Below are 26,777 nucleotides of genomic sequence, written 5' to 3' on the forward strand. Positions count from 1 at the left end.
AGCTGCCACAAATTGAAATGAGTTTAGACCTGGGCTTCTGTGAATTACATAGCAAGTGTTGGTTGGCCAGAGATCCTCTCATTAGCTTTCTGAGACATTCTTCTGGGCAGGTCATGATATTCTGAAAACATCCTACCCCTCCTCCTTTTGTAACTTCTGGGCCATGCATAGCCTCCCTCTGCTCTCAGTCTTTCTAATGTGCCCATTCCTCTGGACCCTAAAGTCCCCATTGAGGCTAAAGTCAAGACTTAATTTTCTACTCTAGATTAACTGTGAACACTTGGTCTACCATGTAGTGCTCCCTCATTTCTATATCCCTGTTACAGTATTAATGAATATAGGAGATAGTATAAAGTACACCAAAAGTAGAGACAGAAGGCTAGGGCTTGATTCCAAAACATACATGGAATGAAGAAAACATGAATCTATACATAAAGCCTCATATTGATTTTGAGTTTTATTCAATATTACAATTATTAATAGCTCAATCAGCTGTGCTTATAGCTTTCTTGTCTTCATTTCTCTATCTAACTTCAGCATTTTTTCCAGGAAACTTTGTTGGTTCCTCATCTTGCTACCACCCACCAAAACCCTGCCTCAGTATTTTGGCCTTTAGTCAAATTTTGTAGTGAGTCTATCATTAAGATAGTCAATGAGTATTTTTGTGACTTTATTATACCACCAGCACAGGGAGGGAGGAAGAGACAAAGAGAGGAAGGGAGGAAGGGAGGGATGGAGGAAGGAAAGGAAAGGAAAGGAAAGAAGGGAGGGAGGGAGGAAGGGATGAAGGAAAGGAAGGAAGGAGGGGAGAGAGAGAAAAAGAAAGAGAGTCATGGTTTGCTGTTTTCAATGAGATTACAGTAGGAAACGGAAGCCAAATAATAATGAACAACTACAAAAATTCAGAGTGTCCCAAACTTTGTGAAATAGACGTACAGACAAATTTTTACTTGGAGATCTAACCTGGATGGGAGAGCAGGATAGCTTTTCCTGCAGTCACATTTAGATTGAGGGATGAAGGATGAATAGATTTTAGCCATATGAAAAGATAAAAATGTATTCTAGGAAGAGACAAAAAGCAATGAGTAAGCCCAACAAATGAAACAGGACACTGGGGGGACTTCAGCTGTGGTTGTAGAACTAGCAGGGTTAGGGAGAGTGGTAAGAGTTGAAGCAAGACAGCTAGGCAAGGTGTAGTACACACAGGACATATAGGCTAGGTAAAGGATGTCAGAATCCAATCTGGTACTGCAGTCATGTTTATGGGTTCTGTGCTTAGTACATAATCCTTGCACATAATAGCTTCTTAATAAATGCAAAGTTAGATGTGCTGTAAGAGGCAGCAGTTGACGGAGAAGAATCCACAGAAGTGCTGGCTGCACTTCATTCACTCCTCACAAAGATTGTTCTGCTATAACAGAGGTCTTACAGGGAATAGGAACTTCACATACCTGAGCCTCAGTTTTCTCATCTGTTAAATGGGGCATTAGGACAATCACAAGAGACACTGCATGAAAAACACCTGGTTCCTAGTAGGTACTGAGTAAAAGTTCTTAACCTTTGTCTCCCTCCCATACTTTTAGATAATCGTTGATCCTGTCATCTATATTATATGAGTATCCTAAATTATAAGATAAGATAACCACATCAGAAGATCCCCAGGCAGAATAGTAAAATTAAATAACAATATCACTAATAATATATATGTAATATTTTAACATTATATTTAATTATAACTCAAATTTAATTATAATTATATTTAATTTATAATAACTATAATAGTTATATTAATTAATAATTAATTATTAAATAATAAATTATTGGTTATTAATTATCAAATAATTAACAAGTATATTAAAATTATAATATTTAATATTATATAAATATAATAAATTATATATATTTATATATATAATGAAAGGGAGCGGAAGGAAGAGAAGGAGCATTCATTAAAGGCTATGGGAATATAAGGTCTTGTCACTAGTATGTAGAAAAAGAAAAAACTGGAATCCAATAGTGCTTGGGACTGAATTCCAACACTAAATGCTCTAATCCAATGGCCTCTTCCAGTTGAAATCTTTGTCTCCCTTAGGTCTGTAAAGTCTGGCTTTCCTTGTATCCAATCCCTCAGCAAGTCTTTCTGATTTTATCCTTCAAATCCCTCTCAGACCACATGTTCTCCTCTCTATTTGCTGTTGTCACAATCCAGGGTCTCATGACCTTTCCCTACATCTCTCTACCTCCTGTTTTTCCTCTCAATCTGTTGCTCTCCTTTGCCAAGTGAATCTTTCCATATTCCATTCTGGTCAAGTCTTTACCAAACTTAGTCTGTGCTACAGAAGAGGTTATAAAGCCTCCCAGACTTGAAATCCAAGACCCTCGCAACTGTTATGTTTTGCCTTGCCAACCTTATCAGGTGCTGGTCTTCCTTCCTTTCCATAAACTTAAGCCACAACAACAGACCCATAGATCAACAGAACAGAATAGAAAGCCTAGCAATAAACCTGAACTTGAGCCAAACTGTTGTCTTTGTTTCCTAGAACTGCTCTTTTGATCAAACAGTTCCCTCTGCTGGATTCCCCCTGCCCCCAGCCCAAACTCAGCTCCTTTACATCCTCAGTTCAAATGTCTCATCTTCCATGAAGACTCCAAGGATTACGCAACCTTACCCCCAAATACCACCCTCAACTTTTCAGCTGGAAATATCCTCCAAAGTGTTTCTCCTCATGCAAACGTTGGTTTATTCATTTATTTTTTAAAAAATTCATCAATGGCAACTTCTTGTTTCTGATTTTATACTACAATCCCCCTAGAGGACAGGAGCTACATGTTATTCTTCACATTATCACCAGTGCCTAACATGGTACTTGACACAAGAGCTCAATACCCTTCGTGGGAATGAATTGGTTATTCTGAGTCATTTCTGTAAATTGCAGTAAAGAGAAAGTCCACAAAGGGAACTGAAGGTAATTCTCACACATACAAGAAAAATACCCAAATAATAGTAATTCATAACATAATTTAGACAGAGAAATGACAAACCCACAGAGGGTTTTCTCCCTTAATGTTTATCTTTAGAGGCCTCACATGCATTATGGCTATGAGAGTCTTGGTCTTACTCAAAATTGTTTTGTTTTTCTTCCTTTTCCTGGCCCGCCCCCACCTCACTTTCTTTTTACAATGTTCTTAAAAAGTTGAGAATGGTTTATCTTAGCATTTGTAAGTTTATTTGTGGATGCAATTGCGAAGCTCATCATGTCAGTTTTATGAGAAGTCTGAGTCCATTGTCCTTAGAAAACGAAAATGATTAACATTGATTTGTTTTGTTACCCAATTGTTTAAATTATAATAACTCCCCATCAGGGTTTTTTAAGTACAGCTGTGTTTATGGATTAAGATCTACTGACTCAAATATTTACAGTGTTCCAAAAATTACGAGAACATACAGTGTCAGGAATTTTCCATAGGCTGCTCCCTTGAGCTGGAGTGGGTTTCTGTTCAACTTGAAGAGAAGACTTTAGACAATTTCAAAGGCCATCAACAGGTCTATATAATTGCATCCCCAGACAGGCACCAAATGGAATAACTCTAGAGAAGGGAAACATTGGCTAACGTGGCCATATTCACAGTAATTCATGGTTGTATTAAGAGAGAAGACATAGAGGGCTTGAGGCCCTAAGACTATGAAGGACAGACCCTACTAGCCTATAAAATCTAGCTTGTTGGCTTTCACTTAATTCTATATTGCTTCAAGATGCTTCTGCCTTAACATATTTAAAGTTCAACTAGCCTAGCCTAGAGTGGGAACAGAGCTCCACCTTTTACTAGTTCTACGGCCTGAGAAAAGTACTTCATCTTTCTGGACCTTCTGTCCTTACCTATGGAATAAGGGTACTTATGGGAACATGAAGAGACAGCATGATGCTCTGCACATACGCATGTTCAATGAACACTCACTGGCTTCCTTCTGCTTTAAGCCAGATTCTATCCTTGAAAATATTGGCTTAGAAGTAGTATTTTTTTTCCCAGAGGAAGCTTGTAAAAGGTTAGAAAGAATACTGTCTTGGCATATGGAACTGAGGGTTCCAGCTTGTCTCTGCAGTCACCTAGCCATGGGCTTTAGTTAATCCACTTTGCTTTTCTCGATCCCATCATGTTATCTGTCTACTTCTTGTGCTCAGCAACAGACTTCTTTATAGCTGAGATTGTGCCTTATGTGGCCTTATATGCTGTGTCACAGTACAAAGTCCATGGTAAGACCTAAAAAGGGGTTTGTTGAAGAAGCTGAGAGAAGGTAGAAGGGAGAGGGGAAAATGCACAGGTAGAAAAGGGAGGAAAGAAAGAATGAAGAAAACAACCTACAAATCTGGGATAAGCAAATGTTTCCTAACTCATATGACAGCTTACAGGTTGAGAGAAACACACACACACACACACACACACACACAAATTATATTGAATAGTAAAAATCACAAAAATAACCTACCAACATTTTAATTGTACTTTAGAGTTTAAATAGCTCTTTCACATCCATTATCCAATTTGATCCTTCAAAGTCCCTTGAACTAGGTTGCATAGGGATAATTACCTCCACTCAGTGGGGGGGGTTAAACTGATACTCAGATCTTTGAAATTATTCACCCAAGGTAAACTTTGAAATTATTCACCCTATTTTCCAACTTGAAATGCAAGTTACATGCACTATGGAAATTCAGGAAAACATACACATATACATAAACACACACGAATGTAAATTTGAACAATGAGAAAGAAAACAGTGAGGAATTACATTTTAGATTAATCAGTTGTCAAAGTATCAATCATCCAAAAAGGGAATTCAGTTCATATACGCATTTCCAAAGTAACTGGCAGAACACAGTACTTCCCCTGAAACATTAGACAGATGCTAACTGGCACTGTTTGCAGTAGTCTGATAGAAGGTAAAGAGGAAGGCATTTGAAGTCAAACATGCCTGCTCTTCAGTATCAGCTCGGCCGCTTATCCATTCTATGACCCTGAATCATGTGAACTTTGAGTCTCAGTTTTTCAATCTGTAAGTGGGGTTAATAATACCTGCCTCACATAGCAGATATGAAGCTGAAATATAATAATCTATGGAAAAAATAGATTAATAATATGCCCATTATTATAGAAAGGAGAAACATTACCTGTGAAAACCACCATGCATTTCTGGGGCAGAGACAGACTCTGTTCTGTCATGCTATCACTCCAGGTGAGAACCATGCCCTGTCCTGGCATTCTCTCCACCACTGTATAAGGACCAGCATAATCCCCGGCAACTCACCTGATGTAGTTCTAAAAAACACTGAAATGTGGGGAATCCCCAGCAAGGGTTTCTAGGGTGGCAATGGAGCCTTGTCAAACCCTGCTTGCACCAGTGCCTCATCTTTCTGGAGACACTGTCACCCAAGAGTTTCAGTCAACATCCTAGCCCTTTTCTGGGCACCTTCTGCATCAACCTGTGTCTGCCTCTGACTTCTTTACAAAAGTGAAACTCAGCTGCAAAAATGTATTTGTTCATTCATTGTATCAATCATTCATTTATCCAAACCATCTTGACTGCTCCCATGTGCCTGGCTCCATGCTTATTTTGCACATCGACAATGAATTTAAGGCAAGGGTCACTGAATCCCATCCTAACAGCTAAGGCCTGAAAGAAGCCTGGTTAAAAGTTGCAGACTTGAGCAAAAGAGGTCTGAATCTGAATTTCTCATAATATTTCTATGGGCCTCAATTTCCTCATCTGATAAAAAAAAAAAAAAAAAGCGATCTCTTCTCTAATGGGTTCTTAGAAGGATTACTGAAGAGATGTGTTTAATGCACCCAGCACATAATAAATATTCATCACATGTCTCTTTTTCCTTAACATAATATTTCAAAGGAAAAGAGAAGTGGTTGTATTAAAGGAGGCGATAAGAAGTCTAAAGGGCTAACTAAGATATTTCTCTCTCATTTGGCACATGCACAATTATTTTTGAATGAATGATTAAAAGTGTGAAAGTCTCAAAGGTCCTTATTGTGTCTGTACTTGTTTGTCTTCTTCAGCACTTCTACACAAAATCACTGAATAAGTGCTGAATTGTGGAGAATTCATAAATCCCGAGAACCAGGGAAATTACAGTATTTTAGATAGATAAGGGCCCACAGAAATAGTACAGTACATCCCCGTTTTTTTCAGGTAGGATCAATGTGGTATGCTTAGAAAGGACAATTTAGGAGAGCTTAATGAAGAGATGATTTATTAAGGCGTGATCAGAGTCAGAAGAACCAAAAAGAACTGGTGTACCACCACCAGGCTGGCAATAGCAGGGAGCTATTAGCACCCTTAGTCCTGAGGGGGATGACAAGAGGGAACAGTGTTTCTAGAGTCTAGAGAAAGTAGACGATACTTGTAGGAGATAACCTGTGACAGAAGCTGTGGTCTTCAGATGAAGAACTAGCCACTGTTCATGTGTGGGCTGACAGGGAGCAGAAGAATGAAAATCCAAGTCTCCACCATCTCCCTTTCTTCAGTCTCTTTTCAGTGCCTTCCACTGGCCAAACCCAACCAACATCAGTGGGGGAGGGACCTCATTGATACAGCATGTAGAGGTCAGAGAGAAGAGGGGAAAAGGATGGTGGTGCCCACAAATATAGTCAACATACACATCATAACTGAGAGAAAAATTGAAGATTGGGGAAGAATGCTGACTTGCCCACACGAAGGCTCATTGGCAGAGCTAACATGATAACTATGGTCCTACAGAGCAGTCCCTTTGGGGCAGGCACTATCCAGTGCTTTGGCTTGCATTAACGAACTGACTGAATTCTTACAACAACCTATGAAGTAGCACTCATAACCACCAAGTGAAACTGAAATATTCCACATGAAGTTGCTCTTGATCCAGTTACATAAAATGCCAGAAGCATTTAATCAGAGCTGACAAAATGTTGATAGAAGAGGGGAAAACCGGAGTAGAGTGTGGAGAACAAAATCTAAAATTCCAAACTCTTCATCTGCTAGAGGTCTGGGCATGAGTCACCTAATGGAGCTGTGGTAGACAGAACAAGGGTTCCCCAAAGATACCTATGTCCCAATCCTTGGATCTTGTGACCGTGTTGTATTACATGACAAAAGAGACATTGCAGATGTGATTAAGATTACAGAAAGATTATCCTGGTTCATCCAAGTGGGTTTTAATGACATGAACTCTTAAAAGCTGAGAACTTTTGTCAGCTAGAAGCAGAAGACTTGTGGCAGAAAGATAGGTCAAAGAGATTTCAAGCACAACAATAGTCCAAAAAATAGGTTCTGGATCTGTGGTCCAGCCATTTGCAAGGGCTGGAAAGGGGCCCCTAACATCTAAAGGTGGCTGACACCTGAACAAATTCTTCCTTAGAGCCACCTGATAATGGCCCAAATCAGTCAGCACCTTGATTTCAGCCTCATGGGACCTGGAAGAGAGCAACAGCTGAGTCTACACAGATGTCTCACCTAGAGAACCATGACATAATAAAGGTGTGTTGTTTTAATCCACTAGGTGGTAGTTTGTCATGGCAGCAATATAAAACTAATACAAGGGGTAAGAACAAAGTTACACATGTAACTTGCCTTAGAACCTCAGGAGCTCTGACTTCTGTGGATACATTCATGTTCAAGCTCCCCATTCTACAGGAAACTACACTACCATATTCCTGTTAAATATTGCTTGGACCCACTAGAGTAGCCCATATTTAAAGACAAAAATGACAACACCACATGTTGCTATATATGTGGAGCAACTGGAACCCTCATATACTGTACACGGGAATATAAAATTGTGCAACCACTTTGGGAATATTTATGGCAATTTCATTCTGCTTTTATTTAGTGTGTGTGTGTGTGTGTGTGTGTGTGTGTGTGTGTGTGTGAGTGAGAGAGAGAGAGAAAGAGAGAGAGACAGAGAGAGAGAGAACACGCATGTGTGTGAGTGAGGGAAGGGCAGTGAGAGAGGGAGACAGAAAACCCCAAGCAGGCTCCACACTGTCGATGCAGAGCCCAATGTGGAGCATGATCTCATAATCATGGGTTCATCACCTGAGCCCCAAATCAAGATTAAGACGATTAACTGACTGAGCCACCCAGGCACCCTGGGGACAATTTATTATAGAATTAAACATACACCTATACTGTAAACCAGTAATCCTACTCATAGGCACTGACCCCCCCAAAATTAAAATGCATGCCTACACAACAATTTTTACATGAATATTCACAGAAGTTTTATTCAAAATACCTAAAAGCCGGGAACAGCCCAAGGTTTATATTAATAGGAGAATGGAAGAATAAACTGTGACAAGTTCCTACTATAGAATACTATGTGGAAGGTCCAGGATAGGCAAATTCATAGACAGAAGGCAGGATACAAAGTGGTTGCCAGAGGCTGGGGGCAGAAGGGAAGGGGAAGGGAGAGTGATTCCTAATGCACACGTTTCTTTCGGTGATGGTTAAAATGTTCTGGAATTGGATGGTGGTGGTGGGTACATAACCTTGTGAATATACTAAAACACACTGATTTAGTGTGTTTTATGCACTTTAAACAAGTGAATTTATAGTATTTCAATTACATCTCTGTTTAAAAAACAGCAAAAATAGAACAGATTATAGATACAACTAACAACATAGGTAATCCTCAAATATTTACACAGCATGAAGGCAGCTATACACAAAAGACTAGATACCCTCTAATTCCATTGACGATATGAAAGTCTGGAAAAGGCAAAATTAAACTATGGGAAACAATTCAGAAGAGTGGTGGCTTCTAGGATGACGGGTAGGGACTGAGTGTGAAGTGAGAAAACCTTCTTGTGTGACAATATTTTATATCTTGACAGATATTTTTATAATATTTTTATGATATTTTATATCTTGACAGAGGTTTGGTGTATGTCTTTGTCAGACCTCATAAAATGATACACTTAAGACTTGCACACTCACTGCATGTGAATTTTATCCCACAGACAGACAGACAGACAGGCAAACAAACACTAACTCCAATAATTTAGAGGGGGAATGTACTGATGTCTGTAACTTAATTTGAAATGCATAGAAAAAAAAAAAACCACTATGTTGTCAGATCAATAGGGGTATGAATGAATGTGTTATAAAGCAAATGTATTAAGATGCTAGAATCTAGATCACAGAAATATGGTATTTACTATAAAGTTTTTACAACATTCCATTATGTTTGAAATGTTCAGAGTGAGATGTTAGGAAAAAATAATGCTTGGCCTTTACTTGAATAATGATAGGGTACTCATCTCATAAGATGGTCCCTATTATTGTCTATCAGCTCTTTTTTTTTTTCATGTTTGTTTATTTTTGAGAGAGAGACAGAGACAGAGTGTGAGTAGGGGAGGGGCAGGGAGAGAAGAAGACACAGAATCCGAAGCAGGATCCAGGCCCTAAGCTGTCAGCACAGAGCCTGATGTAGGGCTCAAACTCACAAACCATGAGATCATGACCTGAGCCAAAGTCAGATGCTTAACTGACTGAGCCACCCAGGCACCCCAATCAACTTGTGATATCAGAATCACTTTCCAGATATCCAGATTTTGCTCTATTTCCATCCAGTGGTCTTTGTTTCATCTTCTGCAGTCCCACAGAGAACGTCTAATCCTCTCTATTTAAGTCTAATCCCTTCTATTCTATGGAGGGTGCAAGCCCTCATCCTAGACCCACTGAATCAGAATCTGCAAGTTTACAGGGTCCTCAGGAATATGAATGTAAGTCAAAGTTTAAGGAATAAGCCAGAACAATCAGGCAAAAATATAAATGGGGCTTATGCCATGGTAGTAGCATTAGGGGAAGAGTGAATTCAGAACTGAGACACATTTAGGAGACAGAAGTTACAAAACTAGATGAATTAAGAGTGAGGAGGAAAAAGGGGAGCCCAAGATGGTCCAGAAGTTTATAGTGTGGGTGACTGAGTATGTAAGAATCTGGACCTGAAGTGCCCAAGACATCTGCTGCTTTAGCTGATGCTGACACAATGCCAGACTTACAGGAATATGGCAGTACTTAGCTGCTGCACCCTTTGAGCTTTATTTTGATATCTCCTCCAAGTTTAAAACCTGCTTCTCCCAGTCCGGTGCTTTTCTGAGCAAAACTCTTGGGAGCCTCTCTGCCATAGATTTGCCCTTGCTTTTGCTCACACAACAGTGCTTTCTAAATGAATATGGCTTCCCTTCCATTTCCTGCATCCTCCTTCCAATTACGTAAGTGCAACCACCAGTGTCTGAAGTGTTTTTGTTTTTCTTTTAAAAATATAGATCAATTCATCAATATTTCTAAATGAGGCTTTTGCATGACAGAATGTCTGTCCAGGGACTAGGGTTCTGCTTTCTTAATAGTGATGACCTTGGTTACTGGGACTTCTTGGAGGGTCTTTTGTTTTGATGTTGTTTTAATGAACACACAACACCGTTTTCCAACTCAGAGCAAATGTCCAGGAACACGTCCCATCTTCACCCTTCATAAGCCCTTCACCAATTCTGCAACTTCTATTAACTCTGATGGTTATTGCTGATCGCGAATGTTCCCTCTGAGCATGCTGGAAGCATACCTAATTGGGTCTACTTCATTGTGACCTGAAATAGCACTGGGGAGAGCAGTGACCTGGAGCTGACACCTGGTCATCTCATCCTTCAAGATTCAGCTCAAACAGCTCAAATAATGTATGCTTAGTAAAGCCCTCTCTAACTTCCCTACCTACCTCTAGGTGGCTCAGGTAGTTAGGAACCTCCTGGATTATGTATATACTTCTAATCGTAAAGGGAAAAATACATATACATTAACCTAATGGCTGGCACAAAAATTTGTTCTCCTGCAGTGGGAAATGTTTTGTCTATAAAGTACCTGATTAACATCTTGGGGTGGAAAGTGAGGCCCTGGGGGCATGGTTAGAAAGAGGTCAGGAAATATAAAAGATGAATACATTGTTCAGTATTGAAAAGTCAGTGAGGTTGAAGGACAGAAGAGAGGAGAAGTGAGAGGAAATGGGCAACGTGGCAAGGGATTAGAGGCTGAATCCCAGGCACGTGTGAAGCTTGTACTCAGGTCACCTGAATACCAGTAACTTCTGACACAATTACAATGGTCTACCTCTCCCTGGACAAGAAAGGCCATGAGAAGTCTTTATGAAAATGGCACCATGAACATGCTTACACATGTGTAAGTGCAGTAGCTCACCTACCCAAAGAGAACTATTTGTAATACAGCCTATGTGACCTAGGGAAAGACCGTGAAAGGTTTTTGAGGAACTGACATAAAAATACATACAGCAACCCCTAATAATCATGCATCACTATTACTGACAGAGCTTGCACAAGGCATCAGGCACTTTACAAAGAGTTTTTCCTGCAAATATTTGCAAAAACGGCATGCATGCTTCCCATATTCCTAATAAGGAAACAGAGTCTAGGAAGGCTAAATAGATACCAAAGCTCTCTTGGGTTAGAATATGATAGAGCTTGCACCAGAACTCTGATTCCAAAAAGCCTGTTCTTCACCAAATATTCTTAACCAAACGCATCTTCCTATAAATAACCAAAAGTGACTACTAAACCAAGTCTTTGTCCTTTAGCCATAAAGTAGCCCCTTGTGTCCCAGAGTAGAGCTTCTTTACTCCTCCATTACATAATTTAAGGGTGTGTATCTATCTAGTTGATTTATTAAAACAATCAAAACTAAATAGTTAATAAGGAATAGCGGTGAGGGAATCTGAGAGGTAGGTTCACTGACAACCTCAACTAGTGTTGGGATACTAACACTAGTACCCGTAAGTGAGGACAAAAAGAAGAAAAATGAAACAAAAACACAAACCAAACAAACAGAAATAATCAATGTGAGCAAACTGAACTGTCAGTCAAGCAGCTGGAGTCACACCGGACTCTGGTACAGAAAGCTACAAAGAGTGTTACAAAGAAATCATGTTACTATATTTCCCATTTTGAAGTAACATGAAAGAATAAAACGTATTTCTGGGGACAATAATCCAACACAAATGGCTAAAATAACAGCGTGGGATGAAATAGCTCTAGCTAAGGAGAGAGACGTAAGTGTTCACCCTGCTTTGCACAGATTAGTGCTCTAAGCTGGGACCTCACCATTCTGTGTCATTTTTGCTCCTCTCTACAGTGGGAATACTACTTGTATCTATTTCTGAGGGTCCTTCGGAAGAGGAAAATGATGACACATCTAACATGCTTGGCACATAGATTATGTTCAACACAGCTATATTAAATTACATCAGAAGACAGCTTTGGTGCCCAAATGGAAAAGCTGTGACATTTGGAAGAGTTTTCCAACATGGGGAATATCTTGTCTAAAAATTGTATGTGCATGGAGTACTGGGAGGAGAAAACAGGATGGGGCTTTCCCACTCCTGTGTTATCTATCTCCACTTTGTGGAGAGAGCCATAACGTGTCAGATACACTAGCTCTCGTTCATATCCCAGCCAACATCGCCCAGGAGACAGAAATAGCATTCATCGAAAGCCGCAATTACCTCATTTCACTGGCCCGTTTGTGCAATATGTGCCTTGCCTCACAGTGACTGCATGGGGCCAAAAGTCCAGCAAACAGAACCGCTGCTTGTCCAAGAAATGGCCCTGCAAACAGGAGAGGACAGCATGTTCTCTGAGCAGATTGGGACCCTTGGCTGTTTCGAGGGTGTTTTTGTTTTTCAGGCCAGAAACAGTGTCTGAAAACTCCTGGGGATTTCCCAAGCCCCATTCGTCAGGCGGCCAGGCTTCCTCTGACATCATCTCTGAGTGATGGGGTGCAGAGAGGGGGTCACACACAAGGCAGTCCTGGGACAGCTCTAGCACGATTGCGGGAAATTAGAGAGCTAGTGCCAGAGTGGTCAGGAAAACAAGGAGAACTTTCTGAAACAGTGCTTGGCAGATAGTGGACATTCAAGGAGTAGTTCTTGAATGAAACACTGAGGGAGTAAGTGACTTGACCTCCAAATCATGCATCCGGTATATGGTAGAGATGAGATTTCAAGTAGGGTGACCAGCCATCCTTGTTTTCCAAGGACTACAGGGTTTCTGTGGATATATGACTTTGGGTGCTAAAATCAGGAAAGTCTTAGGCAAATAGGGATGAGTTTATCACCTGAATTTCAACCCAGGTGTGCATGACTCCGATGTTCATGCCTTTAAATTTTTTTAAGTTTATTTATTTATTTTCAGAGAGAGGAAGAGAGAGATAGAGAAAGATGGGGAGGGGCAGAGAGAGGGAGAGAGAAAGAATCCCAAGCAGGCTCTGCATTGCCAGCGCAGAGCCTGACGTGGGGCTAGAACTCACGACCTGTGAGATCATGACCTAAGCCAAAACCAAGAGTCGGATGCCCAACCAACTGAGCCACCCAGGCACCTCTAAAGCTCATGCTTTTAAACATCAAACTAACACTTATCAACAAGGAGACTTGAGTTTAATAGCAGAATTACAACATGGGAACAGACAACTATCATACAAGCTGAGAGGGCCTACTTGCTTGAGAGAAGGAGTTAACAGCTTGGCCAAGCACCACTCACCAATTACCATCACTCCTCCTTTCTAAGTGCACTCCAATTTTGTTCAGGAAATCCTTCTATTAAACATGTGCTTCAATGAGCCAGTCACAGAAACTGAATTCCCCTTACCAGTGAATGGTTTAGAAATAAGCATGTGACATAATTTTGGCCAATGGAACATAAGAAGTCTGATGGTCAGATTCTTGGAAAGGTTTCCTTGTTCTTCAAAAGAAACCAATATCAACAAAAGCTCCTTTCACCGACTGGCCAGAGTTATGTTTGTAAATGACACTTATAACTGTGGGGGCTGTTTCAGATTTTCCAAGGAAGCTGAAGCGAAGCTGGAGGATGGGAAAAGTGAAAAGGACCTGAGTCTTTCACGACACCGTTGAGTTATTAAATTAATTGACCCCTCAGCCATCTTACTTCATGACTTGTAATATAATACATTGTCTTTATTTTTGAAGCTATTTGAGACAAAGTATTCTGTTATGCAGTCAATAATATCCTAATGGATACAATATCCTAACTGTGATATGCCATCAGAGGGAGAGATGCTTACCCTATGATGGTCTCAGGGAAGGCTTCATGAAGAATCTAGCACTTGAATTGTGCTGTGGAGGAAGGGACATGCCTTCAATCGACAAAAACAGTGATAGGAAATAACACTGTTAAAATTACAGAGAACATACAGCTCTGGGCATACCTGAAGAAAAAAGAAAGCATGCTAATTTGGCTAAAGCTAGGGTTTATGGAAGTGATTAACAGAACAGAAAGTAGGACTTAGGACGTAAAGCATGGACAACTTTAAATTCCAAGCTAAGTAAACTAGATTTCCCCCCATAGATGATAGAGAGTCACAAAGATAGATGGCTAGAATGTCATTCTACTTCTTCCCCCAAACTCCTGCTGGCCACTGCAATTTCTCCTTCATTCAGATTCAGTTGATATTTAGAGCCATAATTCTCAACTTTAGAAGCATATTATAATCATCTGAAAGTGATTATAATCACCTCTCTATATATACATATATATGGTGTGTGTGTGTGTGTGTGTCTGTGTGTATGTGTATGTGTATATTTATGGAATGTGAGTACAGTATATTGTTCTGGAGAAATGACGTGCTTTTTTTCTGGATGCTTTTTTAAAATTTCCATTAAACTGCTAGGTGATTCTGAAGCACAATCAGGCTTGAGAACCATTAACCTGGCCATCTATAATTTTGTATATCTTACTTTTAAAAAACTCTACTATAATTGTCGATTTGAAAGAAATATTGAAGATTTTCTAATTAAACAGCTTTTAATTTTTGGCTAATCACTGTCCCATCTACCTCTAAAATAATGTAAAGACCTTGTAAATTCTAAAGGGCCATGAAAATGTACCAGCTATTATGACCACTACAATTATCATTTTAAATTGGTATTGAAAGATATAGAAGTTAAATGATTTGGGGACACCTGGGTGGCTCAGTCAGTTAAGCATCTGACTCTTGATTTTGGCTCAGGTCATGATCTCATGGTTACTGAGATTGAGCCCCGAGTTGGGGCCTGTGCTGACTGATAGCATGGAGCCTGTCTGGGATTCTCCCTCTCTCTCTCTGCCCTTCCTGCTCCTCTCAAAATAAATACAAAACCTTAAAAAAAAAAAAAAAAAAGTTGTCCAAAGCCGACCTGCACATTAGTATCAGATCTGGGACTAGAAGTAAGATTTCAAAGTCACTTACCTACATTCTTCCCACTAAGCAGAGTTTTGATATTTCAGTTAGGCATACTTCCCCAAATGTTCTGCAATTACTCTTTGTGTAGAAAACATGTGTTATGTTTCTTTGCATCCTCCCAGCTGCATTCCCCACTGAAGCCTTCCTGGGTAACTGCTTCTTATATGATTAATTAAATCTCACTCATCCGGTGATTCCAAAACAGTAGCATGCGTCAGAATTACCTGGAGGGCTTGTTAAAACACACATTTCTGGGCCTCACCGCCAGTATTAATGATTCAGTGGGTCTGAAATGATTCCTATTCATACAATATTCCCAGGTGAGGCTTATGCTATAGTCCAGAGACCACACTTTGAGAATCACTACACTTGTCCAAATCCAGAGACGGATTTTTTTTTTCAGTCAGTCAAGTAAAACTGGTTTGTATCCTGACTCCTACACTTTCTACCTTTGCAACTTGAGCAAATTACCACCTCTGTTTAAGTCTTAGTTTTCAAATCTACAAAATGGAGCTGCTAACATATACCTGGAAAGTTTACTAAACACAACATGACATGCCTACTTCAGTGGCTGGCATTATAGAAAGGACTCACTCACTGTCCATTTCCTAGCTCCTTTTGTTGACTTTCCATTGACAATCTACTTTTCCCATGAAGAGAGATGTTGTCTAGCACTAGTTGTAGATTCATGATTCCTCTTGTAGCTGGCTCTTCTTCAATGAGCTTGAGTTTACACTTCTTCCACCAAATTACTAACACACATATGGAGCCTATTTCTAGGAAACGTTATGCAAATCATTTCAAAGGGGGAAAATATGATAGGCAAATTATGTCAATATTATCCTCAAAGCAGTATTTTGGAGATAAAACCTATCCCATATGTTCTGTTTCACTTACTTTGGCATTTTTAACAGTTTAACCATACCAGCTGCTCCTGATCACTAATTGCCTGCAACATTAAACAATGGATGCGTATCAGTTCCCATATTTCTCCTTCTGTGTCAACTTCAGAGCTTCCAGGTATTTACAAGTGTCTCCAGGTCGCTTCATTCCTCTTGTGCTGAACTCTGTCAGCCTATGACTGAGCAAAAGATGGTGTAAGATGGATGAAGGTGACCTTTTGCATGAGCCTTGGTGAAACCAGAGCAGTAACAGATGGGGTTCCAGACCCTAAGACAATCTGGCTCCACACACAATCTTTCTGTGATTCAGAACACCTTAACTAAGTTTCCACCACCACTCCTGGTTGATAGGTGATTTTCCATATGAATTTTCTGGGACCTTCATTTGAAACTTTGTACCTCCAGGAATCTTATCATCCATGCTAGAAACTTGGAATTCATTGTTGGTTCTTTCTTCTGATCCAGCATTTCAAGTCACTGTCCAGGTCCTATCAGCGTTTCCACTTAAACTCTTGACTCTGTTCGATCAATCTCTACTGCTCCTATGCAAACCACGATCTTTTTTTTTTTTTTTAAGCTAGGATTGCTGCAGCATCATCTCAAGTAATATTTCTTAACTTCTGCTGAATCCCACTCCACCCATGCCTCACCATTGTTGGAATGATTTTTCTTTTTAGAGAGAGAATGGATGAGTGTGCATGTGAGTGGAGGAGGGGCAGAGAGAGAGAATTCCAAGCAGGCTCCCTGCTGTCAGCTCAGAGACTGTCTCGGGGATTGATCTCAAAAACCATGAGATCATTACCTGAGCTGAAACCAAGAGTTGGATGCTTAACCGACTGGGCCACCCAGGTGCCCCTGGAATGATCTTTCTAAGAGAAAACTCTATCATGCCATTCTCTTGAATCCTTTTCCAGTGACTCCCCACTGGTCTCAAAAACTAAGTCAAATCTCATCATCCTGATTGACTCTAAATCTTTCCTGTCCAATACGGTACCCATTGGCTACATGTGGCTATTTAATTTGCATTTAAGTTAATTAAAATTACATAAAATTTATAATGAAGTTCTTCAATCACAACAGCCACATTTCAAGTGCTCAGTAACCATGTGAAGCTAGTAGCTACCATTTTGGACAATAAAGATATAGAATAATTCCTTTATCACAACAATTTGTGTTGGAAAGCCATGCTCTAAATATCAATACTGGTTAACATTATTTACCTTATTTTAATGCTATTCATGGCCACCACATGGGCAAATGGTGCCTACAGGCACCGCTGAAGGGAATATAAACTGATGTGAGCACTTTGTAGTGCAACCGGTCTCAATGAAATTAAGAATGTTTATATGCTCCAGAGAATTCTCACATAGCTTTCAAAGGGCATTCAGTCAAGGATGTTTGTCACAGCATTATTTTTGTTAACAGGCTATGGGGACAATTGAGTGTTATGACCAGGGCAGTGGATAAGTACAATATGGAAGAGGCATTTTGCAGAATACTGTGGAGCAGTCAGAAGCAAATGACTAGATGCACACATACCTATCTTAAAACCATAGTATTATATTCTTACTGTGGATTGTTAGTCAATAGTGAAGTAATGATTAAAAGCATACTAACACAGGCAAAACTTAGATGCATCTCACAGATATTTAGTTTTAAAAAGCCAGATGTAAAAGAGTACATACATACATACTGTGCAACTCCGTGTTTATTAAGTTCATTGACCATGCAAACTAATCTATGGTAATAGAAATCAGAACAGTGGTTGAATATAATTGGGGGATTTACTGTAAAAGGACAGAAGGAAACTTTCTGGGGTGATGGAAATGTTCTGTGTTTTGATTAGGGTGTCCATTACATGGAAATATACATTTGTCAAACTTGTTTAACTGTATGCTTACGATCTGTATATTTTACTGTATGTAAATACACCCCAATGAATGTTATTTAAACACACACACACACACACACACACACACACACACACACACACAGTTTTAAGGGCAAAAAGATTAGTTTCAGATGAGATATACAGCCTCTGTACATGCATTCAAAACCACAATATATATTTTACAAAGATACTGATATTTAAAAGGATATAAACAGAATAAATGAATCAATATTTTTGGTAAAAATCACAGGAAGCAAATGCTAGTAGGGTTTAGGGACAAAAGAGACTGAAACTAGGATAAAGTCAACTACAGAAGGTCCATAAATAGCTTTAAGGTGACTGAACCATGACTGGGGAGGATGGTCACTTCAACTCACTTTCTGGACCTGAAATTGATAATGCCTTCAGTGGGAGAGTCTCTCTCTTTTCCTAGAATGGATAAACTGGGATTGTGCCATATTGGTGTTGTCTCTACTCCCTTCTCACTGAGTAATCTTGGCTGTGGAAAGGAGAAATGAGATGGGAACAAAGGTGAGTGGAACCTAGAAGAGAGCAAAGGGATGGGTGAAACAGGCAAGACAGAGATACAGCAGGAGGGGAAGAGGAAGGAAGAAAGAGAAAGATGTGGCACACACACACACACATCTGAATCTTCAGAGTGTGAGCCAGCTACACCTCCAGAATTTTTAGTAATATAAACCAATATATTTCCCTCCCTTTTTTCCCCCGTAAACTAGTTGGAATGAGTTTCTGTCATGTTCCCTTCAAAATGTGGTAATACCCGAATGTCATCTAACATTTTGAAGGATCTGTGTAAAGCCTGATTTCAGCATTTTAAAAACTTTCTATCATGGAAATATTCAAACAAATCCAGAAGTAGAAATATTAGTGTAAAAGACACTCAATTTCAAAAAGTTTTAGTATATCGCTAATCTAATTCCCTTCACCTCATCAGCCTTCCCTCCCATACATACACACATTTTTGGATCAATTTGAAACCAATGCCAGAAATTTTACCATTTAAAATATAGATATTTCAATCTGTATCTCTGAAGTTAAGAAGTCTTTTTAAGAATGTAACTACAAAAGCAAAATCACACCAAAAAAAAATCCCCTTAGAATTAGCAAAATAGACAATATTCAGATTTCCCTGATCATTTAATGAATCTAATTTTACTATATTTCTTCGAATCAGGATCCAAATAATATCTGAAACCATTAATCTGGATAATATATCTCTTAAATTGATTTTAATTTACAGGTTCCGTGTGTGTGTGTGTGTACACACGCACACACCCATGCACGTGCATGAGCCGGTGTATAATTTATTTGTTGAAGAAACTTGGCAGTTTGTTCCCGCACATTTTTCCTTATTCTGGAGTTTTAGATGCACTCTTGCCTACTATCTGTATGTATGTTCTATGAACTGATATGGTTTATTTCAATTCTTTGGCAAGAATATTTTATAGTAGGTATTCAATGGTTCCTGTAGCATCATATCAGAAGAAAATTAACGTCTGATTATGTCTCCTCCTATTATGTTAAGAGTGATCAGCCACTGTGGAAAACAGTATGAAGTTCCTCAAAAAGTTAAAAATAGAACTATCCTACAATCCAGCAGTTGCTCTACTAGGTATTTATTCAAAGGACACAAAAATACTAATTCAGAGGGATACAAGCACCCCGATGTTTACAGAACCATTATCACCAATGGCCAAATTATGGAAAGAGCCCAAATGTCCACTGACTGATGAATGGATAAAGATGTGGTGTGTGTGTGTATATATATATACACACACAATGGAATATCACTCAACCATAAAAAAGAATGAAATCTTGCCATTTGTAATGACATGGATGGACCCACAGTGTATTATTCTAAGCAAAACAAGTGAGTCAGAGAAAGACAAATACCATACGATTTCACGCATATGTGGATTTTAAAAACCAAATGAACCTGGGGGGGCAAGAAACAGACTCTTAACTACAGAGAACTGATAGTTACTAGAGGACTATCAGTTACTAGAGGAGAGGTGGGTGGGGAGATGGGTCAGATAGGTGACAGGGATTAAGGAGGGCACTTGTGATGAGTACCAGGTGTTGTATCGAAGTGCTGAATCACTATACCGCACACCTGAAATGAACATTACACTGTATACCTAACTGGAATTTGAATAAAAATTTGGAGAAGAAAAAAAAAATAAAATGATTAGTCCATTCAGGTGTTTTCAGTCTGATTCATCTTTTTTCTTTTTTTAAGATTATCTCGGGGCGCCTGGGTGGCTCAGTCGGTTGAGCGGTCGACTTCGGCTCAGGTCACAGTTTCGTGGTTCGTGAGTTTGAGCCCCGCGTCGGGCTCTGTGCTGACAGCTCAGAGCCTGGAGCCTGTTTCGGATTCTATGTCTCCCTCTCTCTGACCCTCCCCTGTTCATGCTCTGTCTCTCTCTGTCTCAAAAATAAATACACATTTTAAAAAAAAATTTTAAATAAATAAAATAAGATTATTTATTTATTTTTGAGAGAGAGAGGGAGGAAGACAGAATCCCACGAGGGTCAGAGAAAGAGAGATGAGGCGGAGAGAGAGAAAAGCAGGCTCACCAAGGCTCATGTTTTACCCGAAGCACGGCTCATGTTCACCCAAAACGGGGTTCAAGCTCACCCAGTGTGGGGCTGGAACTCACAAACTTCTGAAATCATGACCTGAGCAGAAGTCAGATGCTTAATGACTAAGCCACCCAGGCGCCCTGATGCATCTATTTTAAAATTCCTTATCAGCTTTTTAAGGTTTGAGAATCCATTAATGATCATTCATTATTTCATTAGAGGTACCAAAATGTTGATATTCTTTTACTCCCACCTTTAATAGCTGCAAGTGTTCTATAAAGAATGATTTTCCTCCCATATCATTTGGAAACATGAGGTACAGTTCTTACAGAAAGACAATTTAGTGCTGAGTCCTTCTCTTTGTTTAACAGTTTCAGAGTAAGTTGACTCCTATGAAGGTAAAAAAATGAGGAAAACAATGCCCTTTTTCTTTTTAGTAGGAAATGGCATTTTGAGACCACAATTCTCCGGGAACTAAGGGTGCTCACTGCTAGTGGTCAGTACTGGTCAGACACTGATTCTCAGACTTTTCAGTAGACAGAGCGAAAAATTATGTATCTTTTTAAGAGAAAATATCTTCCTATTTGCAATCAAATTTAGGTAATTTAGGTAATTTGTAAAATCAAATTATTTGCTTTATCCAAATATAACAGATAATAGTATTAGAATAAGAAAACCAATATTAATACTATCAATGTAATTGTTGAAAGCAAATTAAGATTTTTTGGTAGTTCATTTGTTCTTTGTATGTATTACCACATTATTGTATTTTATAGTCAACTAAAATAAGTCTTCCACATGTAGCTAAGTCACCAACTTAATACACAGTTTGATCCGTTTGTTACATTTTGCTTTTTATCTTTATGAATGATCATTTTTTTTAGTTTATTTATTTTGAGAGAGAGAGATTGAGGGCACATGTGCAGGAGAGGCAGAAAGAGGGAGAGAAAGAATGCCAAGAGGGCCCTGCACCGCCAGTGCCGAGTCCAATGTGGGGCTCAAACTCTCGAACCATGAGCCAAATCTCTCCAACCTGAGCCGAGTCAAGAGTTGGACGCTTAACCAACGGAGACACTCAGGCGCCTCTATGGATGGTCATTTTTACTTCTGATTTATTTTTTAATTATGTAAAATATTTACATGGCTCCAAAGTAATATCTACAAAATGAGATCTACTCAAAGCTGGATTTTACTGTAACCTCTACTTGTCCCTTCCCTCTTGCCTATATATAACTGCTTTAATTTGTTTAATTTTTGCTTATTCTTCTACTTTTATACATTTGCATATGTGGATCTTAGATAAGAAGTAACATATACTATACCTGCTATTCTGGGCCTTGTCAAGCCTTATTTCAAAAATCAAGAATCTTCCTTTGAAATACTTTCCTGTACCTACCCCAATTATTTAAGTAAAAGTAGTTTTATGTAGAGCAAGTTTTCTTAACAAAAGGTACACTTACATTCAACAATCAATAAAAGAACAAAAAGTTAAGAAAGTTCCATCGAAGGCTAACATCTATAACTATTAAGATTCACAGCAGTTTCTTTCCTCTTTTGAGCTGAACGGATTCAGATGAAGAAAGTGTAGGTTTTACGAATAGAAATGGCCTTGTGTGTATATCGGCCTGGGTTTGTGGACATTAAAAGCTGTTTGACATGCACCGATCTTTTACTGGTAAGAATTTGGGAATAGTAATTTCTTTCCTGCTTCTTTGATCTCCTCCCAAATCCCATGGTGGTATATTATAGCTGCAGAGAACTGTAAATGTTAGCAAGCAGCAATTTGAAAGCCTTAAAAAAATGTAGTTGCAAAGGCAATTCAAACATCAGGTATCCCTCTCATCATCTGGACTCTGGTTTTAGAGCTATTGAGGGAATTCTGTCAAATCTCAAACTGCATTGGATTGCTGATCTGGTATGAATACTCAAGTTACTCTGAATAGATGCATTTTCAATGCAGGAAAGCAGCTGTTACTTTCTTCTGTCCTTTCTTAAAAAAAAAAGAGTGTATGCACACACATGTGTATGCACATACATCAGTGTACACACACAAATACTTATTTCACTGCAAAGGCATGTCTTTCTGGGGATAAATATGGCAGACTTGCATAAGGGGCTGAAATGTACCCAGTCTAGATGGATGTTTGATCCCTGACGTTCTCTCTCGAGCCTTTTCACTACCATTTGCGGTTTGGGAACTGTGTTCACTAAGTGTGTTTGGGGAGGATGATCGATGACAGAGAAGGGAGGCATTTTACACCTCCTGCTACAATAATTGTGAGGATACTAAAGGATAATAAGAAGGGTACAATACAAACTGAAAATCCTATGTTTCCTTTCTCTTCCCCATAAATAGTGGTATAGAATACGAATGCATAGTTTATTTTTAATGGTATGAAATACATTTTATCCTACTAGTATTGTTTATACTCAAACACATTGCACATTTAGTGTCTCTAACTCCGTTGATGCTGTTTATTGGGGTTTCCCATCTTCCACCATCTTGAATTATCAAGAAACAGTCTGTGTCTACAAAAATGGAAGTCACTTCCCTCAGGGAGACTAAAAGATAGGGAAGAGTGTGGTAGGGAGAATCCACTTTTCCTTAAAGATCTTTGTCACTAACACCTAAGCACCTTTTTGACCTCAAAACCTTTTAGTATCAGTCAGCATCCTTCTGAGGTAGATAAAACAGGAACTGATATCAAACCAAATGGTTGTCTCTATACACTCTAACCAAGTCAGTAGTAACTACAGAAGAAAATGATCTGCTGCATACTGTGTCCTTTGGAAAAACCTTTTATAGCCTAATAACCCACACTTTATTCCTACTACATCCCTGCGTGCCCTCTCCAAACCCCTCTTACTTCTCCAGAATTAACAAAGACATGTTCAGGAGAAACCACTGAACCAGGAGCTGCAGAAAATTCTTGCTTAACCAACAACACGCTGTGTGACCTCAGGCCAGACTTTTACTCCTGCATCTCAGTGTCTCCCATCATAAAATGAGAGCCTTGGAATAACGATCTCCATGGCTCCTTTCAACTCTGACATTTGGGGGAATCTACAAAAATGTTCCAAGATATTAGAAGAGTTCCATTTAAACACCTGGCCACTTTAGAAGGGCTTTGCATATATATTGTATTTCACTTGCTAAATCGCCAAATAAACCTGACACGAATGATCCCCAAGAGGACACAAGACCAAATTGCAAATGTCTGTTTGTGATGATGGAGGTTTTGTAATCTGAGCATTGATCCTAGAAAGCCTAGAAAGCCATTGGGTGCTTCTCAGAGTAACGTAAGATTATAAAGTGATATATTACCCACGAGAAATCCCTTCCCATTTACATTTCATTTTCCTCTGTGGTTATTTAACTTATTTTTTTTATTATGTGAAGCCATGATAAATATTTATACTGCAATGTATGATTGGTCAATAAAGAAAAATCAATACTGGGTTTTTGCTGCCCAAGGAAGAGATTGTGCTTTACCTGATTCTAATCAAGCATCAAAAAACAAAACATAACAAAACAAAACAAAACAAAACAAAAAAAACAGTACAGGTGGGATAAGGACCCAAGTGGAAAAAGGGAAACAGAAATCATTTATTTTATATTTTTATATCATATATAGTTTACACTTATACACACTTGTACTAATAAAAGCTTTTGTTTAAAATACTTTATTAATAACCCCTCATTCAGTCTAACTGCTTTGCTACAGTCCCTATGAACTACAGAAAATGATGAACTTTAAATAATACAAAACATTAACTATCCACAGTTACCCCATCATGATTATGGCTATATCCGCCATTAAACTATAAAGAAAATTAACTCGGAAATAAGAAAAAAAAAGTTTGCTCATTGCTTCCATAAACATTTACCAAGTACCTAATCCATATAAGGTAATATTTTGATGCTTATGTCCCAGCTGAAAGGTTCACGCTCTTGCCTTAAAATGGAGGAGATATATGTACAAAGAGGATAAATCCTGTACAGATAATTAAAACAAGCTCATGTTATAGAGAATCACTGAGTGTCTGTTTAGATTGGTCAGAGAAGTTTTTCAGAAAGAACTTAAAAAGCTACAATTATCAGATTATCAAGAAAATTACTACAATCCAATTGAGGAAGTCAGCCACACAAAACAAGTAATTTTAATATAAGGTAAGAAGTGGCCAGTGCTCCAAAAACTCTTGCTATCCTCAGTGGGTGGTTTATGGACCAGCAGCATTAAGCATCACCTGGGAGCTTGATAGCAATGAAGGATTACATGTTCTACCCCAGACCCATGGTTTTACTACATTTTCGAGGTGATTCCTATCCACGTGAATGTTAGAACAACACTGTTCTCTAAAAAAAGGAAATTTAAAGGAAAGAGAAATCACATCCAGCTACAGGTGAATGGTTCTTAGAGGAAGATGAGTGAAGACAACCTAAAAAGATAAATAGGATGCACATTCTGCCTTGTTTACCATTTTTTCCCTCAACATTATTCAGAGGGGTTCACAACTACCCCATAAAACTACCCCAGGCTACAAGTTAAAATCAGAAATGAAAGCGGAGACATTACAATGGATGTCTCAGAAATAAAAAAAAAGATCATAAGGGACTATCATGGACAATTATATGAGAACAAATGGGATAAATATAACTTCCTTAGAAACACACAACTTACTAAAACTGAGTCAAGAAGAAACAGAAAGCCTGAATCACAAATATGAAAATTGAAGTAGTAATTGAAAAGTCCCAACAAAGGAAAGCCCAGGACCAGATGACTTCACAGCGGAATTCTACCAACATTCAAATAAGAAATAGTACCAATTCTTCTTAGACTCTTCTGAAAAATAGAAGTGAAGGGAATACTTCCAAAATTATCTTACGAGGCATTGCCCTAATATCAAAGCCAGACAAAGGCACCACAAGAAAAGAAAACACAGGACGATATCTCTGATTAACATAGATACAAAAATCCTCAATAAAATACTAGCAAACCAGATTTAACAACACATCAAAAAGATTACATGTCATGACAAAGTGGTATTTATCCCTGGGATGCAAATTTGGTTTAACACACTCAAATCAATTAATGTGATGCATCACATTAACAGAATGAAGATAAAAACCAAATGATAATATTAACAGATGCAGTAAAAGAATTTGACAAAGTTCAACATCCATTCATGACAAAAACTCATAATAACACAGATAAAAAAGGAAATTTTCTCAACACAATAAATGTCATTTATAAAAAGCCCCCAATTGCACCGAGGAGGGCACTTGTTGGCATGAGCACTGGGTGTTGTATGGAAACCAATTTGTCAATAAATTATATTAAAATAAATAAAAATACACAAAAATAAAAAGCCCACAATATCGTAATCAATGGGGAAAACCTGACAAATTTTCTCTAATATACAATACAAGGCAAGAATGCTGACACTCACCACCTCTATTCAAAATAAAACAGCAAGTACTAGCTAGAGCAATACGAAAAAGAAATAAAAGGCATCCAAATCATAAAGGACTAAGTCAAATTGTCTGTTTGTAGATGACATAATCCTATTTCTGGAAAACTCTAAAAACTCCACATACACACACAAAAAACCTATAAAATAAATATTGTACAACTGCTGATTACAAAATCAACAAAGCTTCAGTTGTGTTTCTTCACACCAACAACAACCTATCAAAAAAAAATCAAGAAAACAATTCCATTAACAACTGCATCAAAAAGAACAATATACAGTAAAACCTTTGATTGCAAGTAACTCGTTCTTCAAGTGTTTCGCAAGACAAGAAAACATTTCTAATAAATTTTAACTCGATAAATAAGGAACGTCTTGCGATACAAGTGGTATGTGATGGTGAATGTGACATGATAAAAACTGAGCCAATGGTTGGTTCTTTCTTTCTCTCTCACTGCGGGATTGTGGGTGTTCCCCACAGTCAACATCCGTGCAAGCATATACAATGGCCCCAATGCAGAAAAAGGTTGAAAAGAAATGTGGTAAGAAGGAGATGATCACAGTGGAAGTTAAGAAGGAAATCATCAAGAAGTATGAATGAAGTATATGAGTGGCCAAAATTGCAAGA

Source organism: Puma concolor, chromosome D4 (genome assembly GCF_028749965.1).
Source record: "Puma concolor isolate L17-30 chromosome D4, mPumCon1.1.hap2, whole genome shotgun sequence".
Taxonomy (NCBI): Eukaryota; Metazoa; Chordata; class Mammalia; order Carnivora; family Felidae; genus Puma; species Puma concolor.